We start from the raw sequence: 19489 nt of genomic DNA on the forward strand, positions 1-19489 counted from the left end.
TATTCCAGTCTGTTTATGGTAAATTTAAGTCCCCAGCTAATATTATTCTTCCCTCCTGTGTTTCAGGCAAGAAATGTATGAATTCCTCTAGGTCATCTGCACTTGACTTTGGTGGTCTATACACTCCACCAATTGTTATATGTTACATATTACACATGTTATGTGTTCTGTGTGTTTGGAAATTAAATACCCAGCTGTGGGTGTGTCAGCTACTTGGAACTGGGACACAGTACTTGAAAGTGAGTCTTGTTTGGTATCTGGAGAGAAGGAGAGTCCAAACCCAGGTCTGGAGCATGTTCCCTGTGTGCTGTTTGTGCTTGATACAGAGAGCTGCATCTTAAAATACTGCATCGATCCTTTCCTGGTTTTAGTGACCATCTCCCACTGGTGTAAGTGGTGAGGATTTAGTATTCTTGTTTACTGGCTTGGGGTTGAGAGTCCATCACATATTGGTGCCAGAGCAGTGGGATATTAATTGAAGTTCAGCAGCCTGTGGGCAGTTGTCACTGAAGATGTGTGTAGTTTTAACAGCCACAAGGTAAAGTGTCAGAGTTTCTTTTTCACAACAATTTTATTCATTTTTGTTAGTTTAGTTTAGTCAGGGAAAGCAGTCAAAGATGTCAGCAAAGGATTCTGCTAAGCTGACAAAGAACCAGTTTGCCAAGGTGTGAGAACCCAAAGGACTGCTGCATACTAACTGTGACTAAAGAAGAAAATATTTCAGCTTTAATCACAACTGCAGTGCAGACAAGTGGCCTGGAAGACAACCAGTCTGGTGATGGAGATATGCCATCCTCGGAAACAGGACAGTTCACCTTTTCCTCAGAGGACTTAAAAATCCATCTGGAGTTATAGAGACTTGAACTGGAGGCCAAACATTTAGAGACCAAAGAGAGACTGCAGCATTTGGAGACTGAAAAAAATAAGAAATTGTGGTGAGTGGAGGCTGAAGAAAAAGAAAGCAGCAACAGTACCAGGAGATGTTGACCCTTCATCGGGGTCATGGAGGTAATGGAAAAGGGAACTGGAATAACCAGACCCCAGAAGCAATAAAAGTCAGTAAATGTCTTCCACAATTTGCAGAGGGGGGGGTGAATTTCATAGTTTTATTCATATATTTGAAAGAATATGTAAATAATATAATGTTGACCAAGAGCTCTGAGTATGGTTCCTGACCCCCTTACTCCATGGTAAAGCTGTAACTGTTGTTTCTAAATTGTCTGATACTGATTATGTAAACTATGATAGAGTAAAACAATGTTTGTTGAACTGTTATAAGTTTGTTGAACTGTTATAAGTTAACACCTGAAGTTTACAGAAAAAAGTTTTGTGAGCATATATGCAAGGCAGATGAAAGTGTATGTGGTTATATTGCTGAGTTAAACACTTATTTTCATAGATGGGCGAGTGGGTGTCAGTTCACCATTTTTGAAAGACTGGCAGACCTTTTGGTAAGGAAACAAGCCCTTAGTACTTTGCCTAAGGACATGAAAATCTGGTTGGCAGACCAGAAGTGTAACTTTGCAGATGAGCCGGGAAGAAAAGGGAATCTCTACTTAGCAAACAGGGCATCACTGCACAAGAAGGGGATACCCAATGCTGCACATGGATATAAGGGAACCCATGGTGGACAGCCTAAATCACCCCAGTAACAAAAGAAGCCACTAGTTCAGGTACACTGCTAGGATCAGGGGTTAGATGTTTTATATGTAACCAAAGAGGCCATGTAGCATACAAATATCCATTGAAGCAAGGTGGGCAACAAAAGATGAGGGAGTCAGCAAGTGGGAATAACAGTGTGTCAGTAGTAAGTTGTCTGGAAACAACAAGGGTACCAAACTATCACCGGTATTTGTATCCTATCTTAGTGGATGGAAGACATGCCACTGCTAAGACAGACACAGCCTCTAACATAACTATTGTGAACCCTGCATTGGTTAAAGAAGAGCACTACTTGCTTGGGCAGTCCACTCCAGTCAGAGCTTCAAGAGGGATCCCATTCCAAATACCTTTGCTCAGGGTTCACCTTGACAGGGGAAGGTGAAAAAGGAAGCAAGCAGGTAGCCGTGTTTGAGGATATTCCTGCAGATGTCTTGATAGGGAATGATTTTGATAATGCAGCATCTTGTGTGCATGCAGTTGCACTCAGTCAGACTTGAAGACAGGCATGTGGGTCTGGTAGCGTGGGGAGACCCAAACAGACCCCACACTTAAAGCTGGGGCTGGTGATGTGGCTATTTCAGGGAGAGATCTAGCAGCAGTGAACCTGAAAGTGAGCCACAGCTGCTGGTAGATACTGATGTTCCCATGGACAGGGTGACTGCAAAGTCAGAGGTGAGTGGTAGTATCCAGACTGACAGTAAGGCATTGCTATAAGAATATACTATGTTTCTTGTGTAAGGGTAGCTGGGAAGGGTCTCAAAGGTGGAGTTAAGACAGCTCAGCTTTCGGACCCCACCTTAAGAGGCTTGAGGGAGATAGCTAAGGAAGCACCTGATACTCAAGGAAAAGGGGACCCTGTATATTGGAACAAAGGGTTACTGTATAGACTAGAGAGTGGACCCCTGAGGAAGGGCTAGAGGGTGAGGTAATAACAGCAGTTGGTAGTGCCCAGAGCCTACCATCTGGCACTTCTAGCCATAGCCCATGACATTCCTTTTGCGGGTCATATGGGCATAAAGCATGCCAAGAGATGTATTATGCAGAAATTATGTTGGTCTGGGATTGCAAAGTATGTAACAGGGTACTGCAGGACCTGTGAGCAGTGCCAAAAGGTAGGCTCCTTTGATGGCTTTATCTATGATTGAGGTGCCATATCAGAGGGTAGTTATGGATATTGTGGGGGCCTTTGAGTACCTCAGATTCCAGAAGGAAGAAGTATATTCAGATGGCAGTAAATTATGCTACTAGATAACCTAAGGCAGTGGCTCTGTCCCCCATCGAGGCAGAGAAGGTGGCAAATGCTTTGTTAGAGATTTTTAGCAAGATAAGTTTCCCCGCGAGAAATACTGACTGACAGAGGTGCCAATTTCATGTCAGACCCACTGGCTTGTCTGTGGATGTGTTGTGAGGTGAAGCACCTAAAGATCACCCCCTCCCACCCCCCCAAACCAATGGTCTTGTGGAGAGGTTAAACTCTACACTAAAGGCCATGCTATGGGCATTTGCAGACCAGTTTAACAGAGAGTGGGACAAATATTTGCCCCATCTGCTGTTTGCATGTACAGATGTACCCCAGACATCCACAGGTTTTCACCCTTTGTGTTGCTGTATGGGCATAGGGTGAGGGGGACCTTTAGATTTGATTTGTGATGAGTGGGAGGGTGAGTGTGAATCCCACAAGGCGTCTGTTGTGGCATATGTTGTAAACCTCAGGAGAAGGCTTAGCTCATGGGCTTGGAGAACCTAGCAGGAGCCCAACAGCAGAAAAAGGTCTTGTATGACAGGAATGCTCAAGCCCAAAAGTATGCTGTGGGATAGCTCATTCAGTTAAACACAATAAGATGCAGGCAGCTTGGGAGGAACTCTTCAAAGAGGTAAGGAATGGCAGTGATGTTAAATACATGATAAACCTGTTAGGCAGGAGGTAAGGGTACAAACTGTACTATGCTAACATGATGAAGCTTCAGCATGCCAGGGAGATCCTTGGCAGACTGAAAAGGGCAGGATTGACCATTAAGCCCAGTAAGTGTTAGGTGGGTATGGCAGAGGTCTCCTACCTGGAACATAGAGTGGGGAATGGTAAGATTAGGCCAGAACTTGCCAAAGTGGAAGCTATTCAGGAGTAGGCTGCCCCTGTTACCAAAAAGCAGGTGAGGGCATTCTTGGGGACAGAAGGTACTATAGAAAGTTCTTTCCAAATTATAATACAATAACTGCTCCCCTCACAGACCTGAAAAAGAAAAACAGGCCAGATAAAGTAATATGGACCCCATCCTGTGATCAGGCATTCCAAGAGCTTAAAGGGGCTTTGGGAGGACGTCCTGTGTTAGCCAGTCCAGGTTAAAGCAAGGAATTCGTTGTGCAGGTGGATGTTTCCAACCATGGAGTGGGGGCTGTACTCAGCCAAGTTTCCTCAAAGGGAGAAGAGCACCAAGTTATACATCTTAGCCTTAGACTCCAATCCAGGGAGGAGTGTTATGCAGATGTAGAAAAATAGTGTCTAGCCATAGTATGGGCACTGCAGAAACTTTGGCCTTATCAGTATGGAAGGAAATTCACTGTGGTTACAGACCACAATCCCTTAACATGGCTATAAAGAGTCAGCCAACAAAATTCCAAGTTATTAAGGTGGAGCCTAGGGTTGCAGGCATATGACATGACATTACAGCACCATTGTGGGGTCAGCATTGCCAAAGCAGATGGACTGTCAAGACAGGGTATAGGTTAATGTATTCCCAGACAGGCCCATTTCTCTCAACCAGTGTTTTTCCAGGGTCACTTGAAAAACTAGCTTGAGTCTTCAAAAGGAGGGAGAGATGTGATGATGTGGGGTGTTACCATCTATGCCAGGGAGAGTGAGGCAGTTGTTTGGGATCTGGAGAGACAGTGAGTTCAATCCCAGGTCTGGAGTATGTTCCCTGTGTGCTCTTGGGGGAACTGTGCTTAATGCAGAGAGATGCATCTGAAAATACTGTGTAAATCCATTCCTGTTTTTAATGACTTGTCTCTCACCAGTGTCAGTGGTGAGGATTGAGGCTCCTTGATTATTGGCCTGGGATAGAGAGGCCATCAGAATCTCCTCCTGTTTTTTTCTGGTAATCCATGTATTCCTATGTTGTTTCTCCTTTCCCAGTTTTCCAGGACTTCTAGTAGATTTGTTTTAATAGAAATTAAGATTGCATAGCTCATCTTTCTTCACTCTTCCATTAATGTCTATAAGTACTATTTCAATGTCAAAAAACATGGTTTTGTGTTAAATATTTCAGTAATTCAATTTGTTTTAAAGAGTTATAAATTATGCAATTTCTCCTGAAAATGATTAAGTTTCAGTGAGAATTCACATTAAGAAGACATCACTTGCTGTAGGTATTTCTTCAGGGAGACATCCAAGTAAGAAAATTTTGATGCATTCATTTCTTCACTTTGCAAAGGTAAGATATGGAGTTATTATTTGCCTGGAAAAGTTCTGCAAATCTCTACAGCTGTTTAATTCAACAAAATCTTTAAGTTTTGTCAATGTTGATGGAAAGGAAAAATTTGGAATTTAAGTTTTTCCTTTCCTTTTTTTTTTTTAATATATACCACCGCAGAGCTCTTTTCAGGGGATTTTACCAGTAGTTATCTAGACTCTGCTCCACCCCACCATCATTTCTTGGTGAGCAGACAAAGTGACCATGCTTCAGTCCAAGGAACAGCATCCTGCCTAGCTGAACAGTGCATGCCATGGACAGTTTTTCCAAGGAACAGAGAGGAAACAAAAAAAACCTCTGCATGTATTGTATGAAATAGCCAATTTCCCCTAAGATTTTTAGGGGTCAATGACAGTACCCACATTACCATCAAGGCCTAACCTGGCCTTCATGTACTCCAGTATGTCAATTAGAAGGGGTTTCCACTCTATCAGTTGACAGGTGGTATGCATATAGTATTATTTACATTGTGTTTCTGCACTATTCAGGCATTTCCCACAATTCCTACATGTGAAGTATGCCTGATATATACCAAGAGTTTCTGCAATGTGATTTCCCACACGAACATCTAATTAGTAAGTGCACTCATCCCCACCATAAACAAACCAGGTGGTGAGCAGACTGAAGTCCAGCTTGAGAAGGAGTCGACTGGTTTGTGTTGCAGGTGATATCCCATACAACCTGGAATGATAGTGCATAACAGCTATGTACAACCCTCATACCTTACTGATGCAGACCTACAACAGAGTCAACCATTTGTTCAGGGTGCCATATGCCCACCTGAGTTGTATTGGTACCTCTGGTCTTGCACTGCAATATGGTCTGAAGACTTGCAGCAAAACATTTCTCATATGTGCTGTGCTGCACAATACGGTTTATCTAAATAGCTGCATTAGGGGTTTCACCATCAGTGTGTCAGACAGACGAGAACCATTAATGGAGGAGGTGCTGATTGAGGGTGCACTGGAGGAATTGGCTTCTGGATATCCACTTGAAAGTCTGGTGAAAAGAGTGTGGTCCAGCTCTACGGGTCAGAAAAGATGCAACAAAGAATAAAAACTGATACATGTACTACTAAACTCAAGATATGCAGTACAGTGCATTGTTTGGTCATGTTGAGTATCAGACGTGCACCTGTCATCATTTACATATATGGCATGGGGACACAGTGATAGGGACCAGCAATGGCCACACAGGTGGAAGGGGAAAGACTAGTGGTAGTGAAAGTGTTATCAAGGTACATAGCTAGAAGACTCTGTGGAGAAGGGAAACAGATGGCCACACAATACTATTTCAGGAGGATGCAAATGGTGGAGCATTATAGGGGCATGGACTTAGGTGGTGTGGTTCCACATGTCAGTAGAATATTGACTGCGGACAGCCACAACAATGTGGGCTTCCTTGTCATGGAATGGCAGTTTGACCAACACCTGCTGGCAAGGATTATGTGGAACTGTGTGACCATGATTGCCACTCTATGTGATGCATAGGTGGGCCAGAGACACTATATCCCAGAAGCCGGCTCCATCATGCCACTGTGGTCACCTTACCAATAGATAGCAGCAAAGAAGTAGCACTTCTTGACCTCAAGAATCCTGTCTTGTGGGGTGTGCAACAGTAGAGACAGAGAACACTAATCACATATATAGTAATGGCCACAGCAGGCAGTTACACCTTACCCCATAAATCCATGATATACCACTGTGGCTGAAAAGTGGCCCTGTAATACCCCCTAGTAGACAGATGGGCTCCCTGTCCCTAGACATGTGATTTGTTCTTCAGACATGTAGAACACTGTTCACCACCATCATAGCATGGGTGGCATCTCTACCTGAATCACTGACCTGCACATAAATTGATTTCTGCAGAGTGTGATTCCTAGATCAGGAAATAAATGCAAGTCATAGCACTGATGTCCACCAGTATGCAGCTCCATATGCTTTCTGTCCTCTGCAACACTGAAGTGTGCCTCACATGCACGCATCCATAGCCTGACCCATATAGCAGCTGTGCTTCCCCACCTCACCCTTCTCTATGTATGTCAGCTGGACCCCTGTAGATGGGTGTGTTCCTTCAACCACACTCCCTCACTGCCTGTGTTACCACCCAGTGTGGATCCTCCAGCAATACCTGTCATTATGCTGTCTGACAAGTGGACTGGAGACAGAAGGAACCATGCCTTTTTTCCAGTGTTGTCTGGTGACTTCAAATCAAATGGGGGCTGCAGCAGATAGCTGAATGGGTGGGATTAATGGGAAGGGGTGTGGCCAACTAGAAAGGGGCAGGGCTATGCTGAAAACCACAAAAACTGGGACTTTACTTAAATATGCTGCCCTGGGTGCCAAACCGTCATTATGAGTGTCCAACTGAGACAAAATGAAGTGGAGAAGAAAAAAAAAACATTTCAATGAATTGGCTACACGACAGCTTACATAATATCTAGATGGAAACAAAAAGGTTGTGAGGCATGAAAAAATAAGTTACTTTTTAAATACATTACTGGAATGCCAGGCAAAATCAAGTATAAAAAGCAAGCAGCACTCAACTCAAACTACTTTTCCTTGCACTGCAGTTCTAATTGTAATTTATATTCAGTTTTATAAAAGTACCAGGTAACATGTTAAAAGTAGCAATCTCTGTGATACCCCCATTTGTAAAAATGTTTCCCACCCAAAAAAGACCTGCTGCCTGACATCAACTATCTGCTTGTTTCATGGGGAAAACATGATCAAAGTAAAAAAATGAACAGCAAACAAGAAACAAGCTCAAGATAAATTGCTTGAAGGATTACTGCACAGGTTATGGACCACACGATAGATTGGCATTCTGTTTAGTTTACAGGTAAAGCCTGCAAAGATGACTGCAAGTCTCCAACAAATGTAATGAGCTTCTGAAAATGCTGTAATCCTGTCCTTTATTACAAATACTGTCATATGCATTTCAATACCTAAGGCTTATACGTTATCTGGTTATGTAAATATTCTATGCATGGCAACAGCAAAAATGCTTTCAATGTTGATAATTCTTTAACAGTATGCTTATTAATGCTTATTTGCATCTTACAATCTCAGACAAGCTTACCCAATGCTCATTAAAGCATTGCTACTTAAACACAAAGCAACAGGCACTGCAACAACATGCATTTTCTGAATAATAAGAAGCATAAATCAATAGTATAAAAATATAACAGAAAACCAAAACATTCTGCAAAATCAAGGACAGATAAAAGGCCACTGTAGTACTTGTGTCTACCTTGGATAGGGGGATACTCTGCACACTTACACTGCATAACTGCTCCTTGCCTTGCTTGGACTCATCCAGAGTCACTACATGGGGGAGTGGGGTACAAGTATGTCACAATTTGAAATGTCTCTGGCTGATGGTGATGGCCCTGACACATTTGTCATACCTCTCAACCTCAGAGTAAGAAATCTGGAAAAAGCCATAAATAGAAGTGGGACAAAGGTCCAAAAATAAGGACAATTTTTAAATATTATAAACTTAGATAGTAGGTCTTGCATTAGTATGAATTATTTGAAGGGCATGAAATCTAAAACTCAAATGTATGTCATTATTTTCTAACTTTAATCTTTAATGATTGAACACTAATTTAACAGAAAAACACAATGTTATGAAAAACGGACCAAAAATGTGATGCAAAAATATAAAATAGCCACACAATACATATGGGAACCTGTCAAAAAATGGACACTTTTTAATATCAGTACTGTTAAGCTGAGCACCTGACAAAATAAGAATATATATGCATTTCTGAAATAAAAGTAATCTATAACTCTGATCATTACAATTATTTATTAATTGTAAACCCTCTATGTTTCTTCCAAAATTGCCATTTTGCGGATGGATTATTAGGGGGAGAGCAACATTTTGAGCCAAAATTGGGGACAGTTGAGAGGTTTGGATAGACCTAATGTTATAAAGCAATTTATTTGAGCATACCTCTCAACCTCTTAATGCAGGAAGTATGGACAAGGCTGAATATATTGGGGGAATAAACAAACAGTACTAAAAAATGCTCTCCTATAAACTTAGACAGTTGATAGAATAACAGGTCTTGCTTTAGCATGCATTTATCTTAATGGTATAAAGTCTGAACCACAATGTCTGCCATTATATAGTGACATCATTCCTAAATGATTTGTTTAAAAACTACAAATTTTATGAGGAACAAACCAAAAATAAGGATCAAAAATCTATTCTTTCTGTGAAAATCTGGACAGTTGAGAGATATAGTTCAGCCGGGAGAATTGTGCGGCAGAAATCCTACACGATGGACTTAAGATCCCTAGGTGTGGACAATAAGTACCCCCCCCCAAAAAAAAAAAACGGAGATCTAAGAGAAGTGATTGTTTCAATCTGGCTTCATCACTTTCAGTAGCATTCAAGCTCAATCAGTGAAAATATCAGTAACAAAAAAGTCTGTGCTTGTAGACAGTTGATTTAACTGGTTCCTAATCCAACACATCCAACCAAAAACTGGGAGGGGGCATATCTGTGCTGATCAGATAATCAACAAACACCTTCCTGATTGTATTAAATTATATTCCTTGTATAATACTGTACAGTTGTTAGTGGGTGCTTTAAATTTATTGTTTTGAGCATTTTTCCAGTACACAATGAAACAAAATGCATACACCAATAATGGCAGAACTGCCAAGTTCAGAACATTTCCATCATAAAAGTCTACTCAAACTTCTACAAACCACCAGTATCAGTAAATATGCACAATCTCTGCAGAAGTAAAAGTCATCGAAATAATTCCACATTAAAGAGACCTGTAACTAATGAAGAGGTTGCTGCTAGCAAATAACTTTATATTTCATAGTTTCATTTATAAATAAAGTGCCTGTTGCCCTTGAGGAATAAATTGCCTATGTTACATTAAAAAATGATAAGCTAGTAATATCACAATAGGGAATGGATGCAAACTGATAACAGGTTTATAGTTGTTTGGTATCTCCACAAAAGAGGACATTTTCAGGACTGCAGCATCCACCCCCTTAAAAAGTGCAACACAGTACAGTATCAGCAACAGGTCTACATACTGTGGGAGTAGAACCCACAGCCTTCTGCATCAAAAGCAAGTATTCAACCTATTATGCTATTAACAATGCAAGCAGACTCACCATAAGTAGCACTAAGCATCTCTTCTCCTGATGCTCTCAGCTCCTTGTAAAATCCACTCAACAACTATATCTCTCAACTTTGCAGCACAAGAGATCTGGAAAAAGCCAAAATGTATTGGGGGGGCAAAAGCCCAAATACCAGGGACACATTTAAACTTTGCTTGTATAATCTTGGAAAGTTGCTAGAATAAAATGTTCTGTTACTAGCACGCGTTTCACTGACAAGTCTTGAACCCAGGACTCTGTGTACTACAGTGAAAGCAGCATACCACTATGCAAAATTAGCTGTTTCTTGAAAGGCAGGAAGACTGAAACTTAAATGGCTATCATTTAGTGAATTCAGTTCTCACCATAGCTCTCAAACTCTTAGCACAAAAAACCTGGACAAAGCCAATAATAGGGGAATACAGCCTCAAAATTAGGGACAAATTTCAAATATTGATCTCAATATAAAATTGTACAGTAAAAGGTTTTGTGTTACCATGTGTTTTTTGAAGAATATGAAGTCTGAAATTCAGATGCCTGTCATTATTTAGTGAACTCAATACTTCACCGATTACAAAAATCCAGAAAACCACAGATTTTATGGGGAACAGAACAGAACAAAAATATGAGGCAAAAATCTGGACAGCTTTCACAAGTGGTGGTGGATAGGGAATTCAGGCTCTTGCTACCTATACTCAAGGTGCAAGGTTTGACCCTGAGTAACTCTAGCCACTAGGTATATTTAAGTGGGGAATTTTACATACACACACACACACACACACACACACACACACACACACACACACACACACACACACACACACACCCTACCTATATATTCCCTTGCACCTTTGTTTGCTTGGAATAATAAATACAAATCCCCTTTCTGTATATTCCCTTGCAGCTTCATTTCTGGAGGCATCCCTTCACTTGTAATAAATACAAGTTCCCTTCCATTGCAGTGAGAGCCAATCAGTAGCTATCCCCTTGCAGTGAGAGCCAATCAGTAGCTATCCACGTCATACATAACTGCAGATGTGGCAGTCCGATCTCCTTCCAGTCTATGTTGTTACAAACCACATAGACTTCTGGGCATCTGTACATTGATGTCTTCTCTTCATAATTCGTACTGGTCTAACAGCAGTCCAGATTTAAGGAAACCAGGAACTTGCTGACCACGCATGCACAGCTTGAATTCTGGGACTTTGCAGCTAATTATTTTTTAAAATTCTTTTTCTTTCATTTACAGCTGGAGGGGCTGCAGTCCTGCAGTCCAATAGCATGAGCCACCCCTGTTTTTTTATCTCATTCCCTTTTCCAACCCCCTGAGTTTTCATCCTCAGTGTACACTGGGTGCTGTTGAACAACTCCTCCATACAGTAAAAATGCCCATTCAGTATTCCCACTTGCTGCTCTTACTACAGCTCCTGTAGCCATTTTGTGTGTGTGCATTTGTTTGTGTGGGTGATATACTGAAATTCTCCTACTCTATATGTTATTTTCCATATCTATAATGCTATCAGTACCACAATACTGAACTTGTAGAGTCACTGTTACACTAATGAAGTGAGTTGGCTTGAATGTTTCTGAATCTGAAAATGTAATGTTTCATGACATCAGCTCCACAGGTCCTGTATCTGCCTGTTTACACACCCGGTAGGCAGTTCTGTGATCTGCACATGTCCTGGCAGGTCCTATATAGCTTCATGCCAGCCCCATGCCCATATCATCATAAAAAACCCTGCAAGCAACTCATAGAGGTTTGTTGCAACTTAGTGACTATGGACTGCAGCACTCTGGCATGGTAGTGTACCATGTGTTTTTTGGTATAACCATGCTACTATGTGGGACAGCCATCAAGTGTCACCCCTCAGTTTGAGCATGTCTGTTTTGGTCACACTATACAAATTGTTATCAGACTGCCTTAGCTGCCATGCGGTATGCCTGTTAATTTCCTTCACATTTTTTGCTGTGTGCATCATCATGGTTGCCTTTCATTTTCACTCTTGGCTTTCACATGTCTAGGGATAATACAAAGCCTCAATGCAAAAAGGAATCTGCATGGTGTAGTTGGGAAACTTTCATCCACTTGATGCATATGTATCAACAGAATCATCTACATGAGCATTCACGTGAGGAACCCAATGTAAAGTTGATGCCTGGCACTTGCATGCCAGAGAGGTGACATGGCAAGGGCAGCACTTACTCAGATGCACAGAGCCAGTACTAATATACTAATGCAGTGACCTTAAAAGACACAAACCTGACCTTTTCTACCAACTGGAGGAAGAGGTTATGGAAAGACAGGTATCTTACCACAGAAATATCACTTAATGACTTTTATTAATTATTTTTTTCCTCACTACATACAGTTTAACTGTACAGCTTGAAGCTGTTTATACTGTGCTCTATATTTATTTCATTTTTTGTCTTTTTCATTTTAAAAAGAAATTCAATGGTACCCAAATCACCTACTGGAGGGTGGGGGGGGGGGGCTGGCAAGACTTGATTTCATACCTGTATATCTGTGCTTCACATGATTGGCACATCACAGCCCAATTTTGCGATACTATCAAAGAATGTAACCACTGCATGTATTTGTACATTACTTGTATAACACCTATACATTTTAAATGCATGTGTAACTATGTTTCAGTACTTACTACTGCCAGTTATTTCTGACACTTCCATTGTAATGCAGAATATACTGATCATGGGTATACAAGTGCATTTAGGGCCATTAGTCTCACCTAGATTAATGCCGAGTCATCAAAGTTACAGAAAAAAGAACAGAAAAAAATGAAAAACATTTGCTGAAATTACCTTGAATGAACAACTCAACAATTTTGTTTTTGTAGGGGGCACAGCCCCCTGCAACCCCACATCCCCAAACTCCTCAGACTTATATGTATCAACTGCAAGGTCGCACAACAATGGAGAAAAAAGCAAACTCCACTGTCAGAGAAAGTAATTCAGCTGAACAGCACTCACTCTTTTTGCATTCACTGATATTACATTAATGAAATGACATGATCCCATCTCACCTCTACCACTTCACCTGATTGTATTGTTCAGAACCTCGTAGTTTTGTGATTAACATGTTACAGCTGCTCACTGCCCTTATATACCTGCCATTTTGTTATGCATTTGTACCTGTACCACCATCTATCCCTATGCCTGGCATAACAAGGGCATAACACCCGTCATACAGGTATTTAAAACTGCGTATGCTTTTCATGTGGGGAGGTAGAGTATTTCCTCAGGGGTTACATACCCTTTGTGTATTCCTGCTAGTATTAATGTTGCATGTAGTACTATTCCACACATCCTAGCATTTGTCATACTGTGTATGATACCTGTGCATACATGGTTATTTTCCCCACTGATTTTCCTTGCTTCACTGCCCATTACACACAAACACACACACACACACACACACACACACACACACACACACACACACACATGCACACACACGCACACACACGCACACACACACACACACACACACACACACACACACACACACACACACACAAAACATTCAGAATCTTTCCCACTGTCCTACTTAATGTAGGCATATCCAATATCTCCCCTGCTGTTATCCACCACACCTGTCGTAGGATTTCCCCCAGGTATTTACTTCATCATTGCTCTGATGATTACATTTCTCTCATTCCAGCACCTGCCACATAAAAGTGTACCATATCCTACTGATGCTTGCTGTTTTTGATCTTTTTTCTTTCAGATTATCATCTTCTTCATTTTATTATTTTTCTCTCCATTTATGTTTATTTATTCTGCAGTATCAGCTATGAAACAGGATGTTATGTGGTAACATATCTTCCATGTCCTGTACCAGCCTTGCCACCATCTGCCACATCCCTTCCCAAGCCGTCATCTCTGCAGAGCACTGAAAGTCTTTCGGTAGGAGGTGATCAGGAAGGCTCACTAGTGGCCTCTGGTGATGCTTCTCCTCAAGGAGTAGCAGTGGGGATCCATTTGGGTCACCCACTGGGAGGTTCAGAGGCTGGTCAGAACTGATGTGAACTGATTAGACACAAATTGGCACCCTGAAGCACATTTTAATACAACTGACAGAACTGCATAGCTGCATGGTGTTAACAGTTGAGATACAAGTGACTGTACCCAGTCACAATGTCAGTCATGGGAGTCAGTGACTTCTGAGTGGGTTCTGCACTGGTGCAGTTTGTCAGACAGACCTCATTCTAGCCCTTCTTTGTGTGTCAGTCACTCTCCTTACTTTGATATTCAGTCCTCCTCATCACCACTTGACCATCTTCTGTCTGCCTGTGCATCTCCTTTATGCCACCCTTTTGCATCATTAAACCCCTATTAGTTTTTACCAATTATGTTTCTGTGTCTGCCCCTGCTGCTTTCCATTTACCCCTATTTCTCACCCACATCATTGACCTGCTTCCCTCCCTTATTCTTCTTCTCTAACTATGAAAAAGGGCACCTGTCCCCCCCAAAATTGCCCTTATTCCCTCACCCATGCCCATTACCCTTTTCCAGTCCTGTGCACATTCTTCTCTCTTACTGACAGCCTTATCACCCCATTTCCTTCCCATTTATAATATAAACACAGCTGGCACCTTGCTATAGAACCTTTGCATTGGATCTCAGTTGTGTCCTCATTATATGGTAGTCATGCACCTATGCATACTGTGGGGTAAGCACGCTACATACATGCCAATAGGTTCAGGTGACATAACCTACTGTAGTGTGGTCTATGTCTTTGTGTGGTAACTTCTGGCTTCATGGGTACTTGGCTTATTTATGCAGCACTGTCTTCAGCAGATCCAGTCAATGCTGACCATTATTTATACAGAATCCCCATTGGGTTGCATAGTTTATTTCCAAACAGACTATTTTTCAGAGCATTGTCATATCACTGTTTTTTCTGAATCCTAGGGATTATTCGTAATAGCCAGTTTAAGTTCCAACTCTTAAAATACTGACCACTATGGACTTTAATGCATTATATTGTGGAGAAGGAATTTTTTGGGGAGGAAGGGAACACTGCTGAGGCAGACTTGACTGTGTATTAGAACAACAAATAAGCTGTACCTGTATGGACTAACATGGCTTATGCAGATGAACTATAAAAACATAAATTAAAAAGTGACTTATACCTCAAAAAGTTAATTAAAAGGTAGAAAATGCATGGGAATTTTATCTTGCACCGAATGTTTACAAGAGAGAAAGTAAACTCATTATGATCTACTTACAGTAAACATATACTTCACGTAGCCAAATAAAACTGATTACTAAACATAAAAAACAGCTAGATGGCTCATCACAAAACTTTCCTCAAGAATTAAGATTATACAAGGCCTAAAGGAGATCTCCAGTAATTCTTGTTGAAACATATTCCAAATACAAAGAGACTGTTTCCATCCCACATTACATCTTAAACAAACATCGTAAACCATAACTGGGCATGTATATTATGCAAATAGATGTGTATGTACTATCTGGTAAGTTAAGTACACACATTATCTGTTGCTGACACAAGTTTTTCAGCGTCTTCCTTCTGCTGTGATTTATGGAGTCCCTGAGGCCTAAAAAAAACTGGTATAACAGCTGGACTTAATAATATACGATCATATTAGTTTAAAGGTTGTTCTCAAGGAAGAGGAGTTATTTGACCTTTTGCCCAGATGTTGCAGAGGTCAATTTTTTCCCTCACTAGAGTATACAGGTCAAATGTTAAGGTCACATCAGCTTGTGCAGCACAGCTGGAGTAACATGCATCTATGCTTCTAATCCATACACTATGTTAGGGCACTGTCTGGCCACATACTTACCTACCTTCTCAAAGGAATGGGAAAGACAGCCGGCAATGTTTCCAGTTATAATCATTTTCACAGTTACAATTATCCATTAGTGGTGAGATGACATAAACTTGTAGTTTAGAAGGTCTGATTAAGTTGTACTAATAGTATATCGCTCATATTTTGTTTATCCTTTGTTAGGAATGTTATGACAGAAGTCCAACTATTTCAGAAACAAGGTGAAAATTCATCTGGAGTTAGTAAAGGTCACTTTCTGAAAAGATAGTGAAACGATGAATTCTGTCATATCTGCCATGTTAATTTTTCATGCCTAGATTTGAAAACATGATGATAAGTTGGCAAACATGGCGGCTATTTTTTCATTTGGCATTTGTTTATTGGGAATGCCCGACTAGGCCAAAAAGTACCCTTTTCAGCAGAGGCCTGGGGAGAAAAGCTCCACATGTTACAGGGATTATAATATAATAGTAATAAAGATTACATTTTCATTATACAGTCAAAGCAATTTCATAAATTACATACACAAAATAGATGCATAAGCTTTGAAATATCAGATGTATTGAGCAATTGGTCTTCATTGTGAGTGTGGTAAGAAGAAATGGATATCACTTTACAGACAGAATTCAGAGGTATTTGCTGTAGATCTGTGCAGTACTTTACATCATATGCATGCAGGTTTGAAAAACACAAGTATAAGTAATGCACTACTGCACATATCAGGTAAGCTCCAACAAAAATGAAGTAGAAAAAGGGAGATTATAAGGGATAATCTAAGGAGACATGAGACAGTGTGGAAAAGAAAGTGGTTAAAGATAGGAAAGGTCATTTATTGTGGAATTGGAGGGGAGAAGGAGAAAGAATATAGCATGGAAGTGGATGGGAGAAGGAGTAGGAAGATAGAATATGGGATGGAGAGATAGGAAAGGTGATGGAGAGATATTTTGCCTTGAATGACATAGAATATACTGATTATCAGAACTGATGACAAAAATGGAAAAAAAAAAACAACACCTTTGCAAGATAGCTTCACCCCCCACATAAACATGTTCATCCTGTCTTTTAATACTCTAATCTTAGTTTGTCTCAGCAGAAATGGAAGGTTACCACAAAGTTGTGACTAAACCATTTGTTTATTCCTTTACCTGATGTAATGTCTTTTGCAGTAAAGATACTTCTGGAAGTTGTACCACTAACTTAGGAGCTCAACTTGTCTGTCTCAGATTCACACTGATGTCTATCCTAAGACCTGTAGGTCAATAAAGGGAAGACTACTCTGATACAACAGCAGTGCTGAATAGTCAGAAGGGACTAACATCACAACAACTCCCTGCAAATGTGCAGGAGATATTTAAGATGTTCACATAAACTTAAAACATGCAGACACCACCTTGCCATAGTTAACTTCCAGTGTCACTGTGGCTACAAAAAACATTCATTAGAAAATAACTGATCAGGCAAGGCTATGTTAGGATTCTACCATCTCTGTTACACCTTCCAGAACTTACATACCTACAGAGCTGCCACCATTCATGTGATATAATACAGAAACACAGTAAGGAGGAAACATATGGTATACACCCAACCAGTGATGGCAAGATTATGTCACAAGATCCACCTTTTCTGCTGGTACAGTAAACCCTCAGTTAACTGACACCCATGGGGGTTGGTAGATGCCAGATAACTGTAGTTTCTGGTTGCTTGAGAGTTACTATTAAAAATAGGCCTAACTAATACTGTACCCTATACTATTTGTTTGGTTTCACTTGTTCTCAGGTTGGGGAGAGAGGGAATTTATTCCTGTCTTCCTTTTTAAAACTCTAAAACTCTAAAAACATAAGGTATGTTTCTGCAGGGGGAAAAAAAGTGCAACACATGAAAATTGTACTGTATTTCTTAGATTTTTTTTTTTTTTGCTGGTTGCTTGAGAGTGCCAGTCGCTTGAGTTCCTGTTAACTGAGAGCTTACTGTATAAGTGCTAGATAAGCCATCACAAACCTTCTGTTAGCTGCTTCTGTTTCCCAGTTTCCATCTACACATCTTTTAGTTCTTGGTATAGGTGACTGCATTAGGTAAACAGCCAAAAGGGATAATTTACATCAGTATTTTCAGGAAGCTCATGCAAGGTACTTACTTACAAAGGTAGAAGTACTCTCTTTGTGATGAACTCCAATGGCTTTCCATCTCATTTTGTTGTCATTTAATTTTTAAAGAATGACATCAAATTAGAGAAATCTGTTTTTGGCTTTTCTTCATTCTACTCTCTTGGTTATTTTCCTTCTTCTTGATATTTTTGACTACACCATCTAGATCTGGGACTGAAACTTGCACAGCCCACTATTACAGATGCTGAAACAAGCTTCCAAGTAAAGTATTCAGTCTTAATAGATTTTTTTTTTGGTCCAAACAGGTTCCTTCAGGGTATAGTTACAGGTGGCACTCTCGCTGGAGGCAATGTGTCAGTTCAGCAAAGTCTTTGCATCATTATTCTGTATATCCCAAGATGAATGAGTCCTAAATTCAGTTTGTGTCTGGGGTGCTTTGCAGAGCTAGCAGGAAGAATGGTGTGTCCACCCTGGGGGAGTGAGCATGATGGACAGATTTCTCAAGTGCTGAAGCACACCAGTACTCAGAGAAGCTCACCAGGCAGGGAAGTGTATCAGGATCAAAGAGGTGTGGCTGCCCTAGGGCCAGGATAACAGACATGTCCTCACTGGCCATACTTCATGGAACACCCATTCCAACCCTGGTAAACTTAATGCCCAAGCAAAAAGGGAAAGTTTAGAAAAGGCCTATCAGCAGCATATAGCAAACTGCCAGCTTTCCCTAACAGCCACTGATCATATGGCCTTATCTGGGGTTAATGCCAGAGCTGCATGGCATTCCCCAATCCCATTCCTTCCTTCCTGTCGAGTGACATTATTGGGAGAGTGGGAGCCATGTTAGAGCAACCAACTTAACTGATAGTCAGCTAGGCCAGTTGCCAACAAGCTAAAACAAACTATTAAGATGTAGCCCATTTTCAGATAAATTAATAAGCAAACAATCAAAATGACATACAATAAGCAATCAATACAGCAGAATTATTTATGTGCAGTGTGACTTCCCCACACAGGGCTAGTAATCAAGGAGCCTGAATCCTCACCACTGACATCGGAGAGGATGTGCACTTGGAATACAAATGGATACACTCAGTATTTCCAAATCCAGACTCTCTGCATCAAGCACAGTTTCCCTTAAGAACACACAGGGAACACACTCAGCCCTGAGTCTGGATTTCTCTAAATCTGCCTCCTTCCAGGTCCCCAATACGATTCCCCACTGGTAGAGCTGTAGAGTTAGGTCCTCAGTCAGTTGCCCAAGCCAAGACCTCCAGCACCCTATCTGAAAACACAGTGCTTCATGTCCT

This window comes from Protopterus annectens, chromosome 7.part0 (genome assembly GCF_019279795.1).
Source record: "Protopterus annectens isolate FY-2018-M chromosome 7.part0, PAN1.0, whole genome shotgun sequence".
NCBI classification, from domain to species: Eukaryota; Metazoa; Chordata; order Ceratodontiformes; family Protopteridae; genus Protopterus; species Protopterus annectens.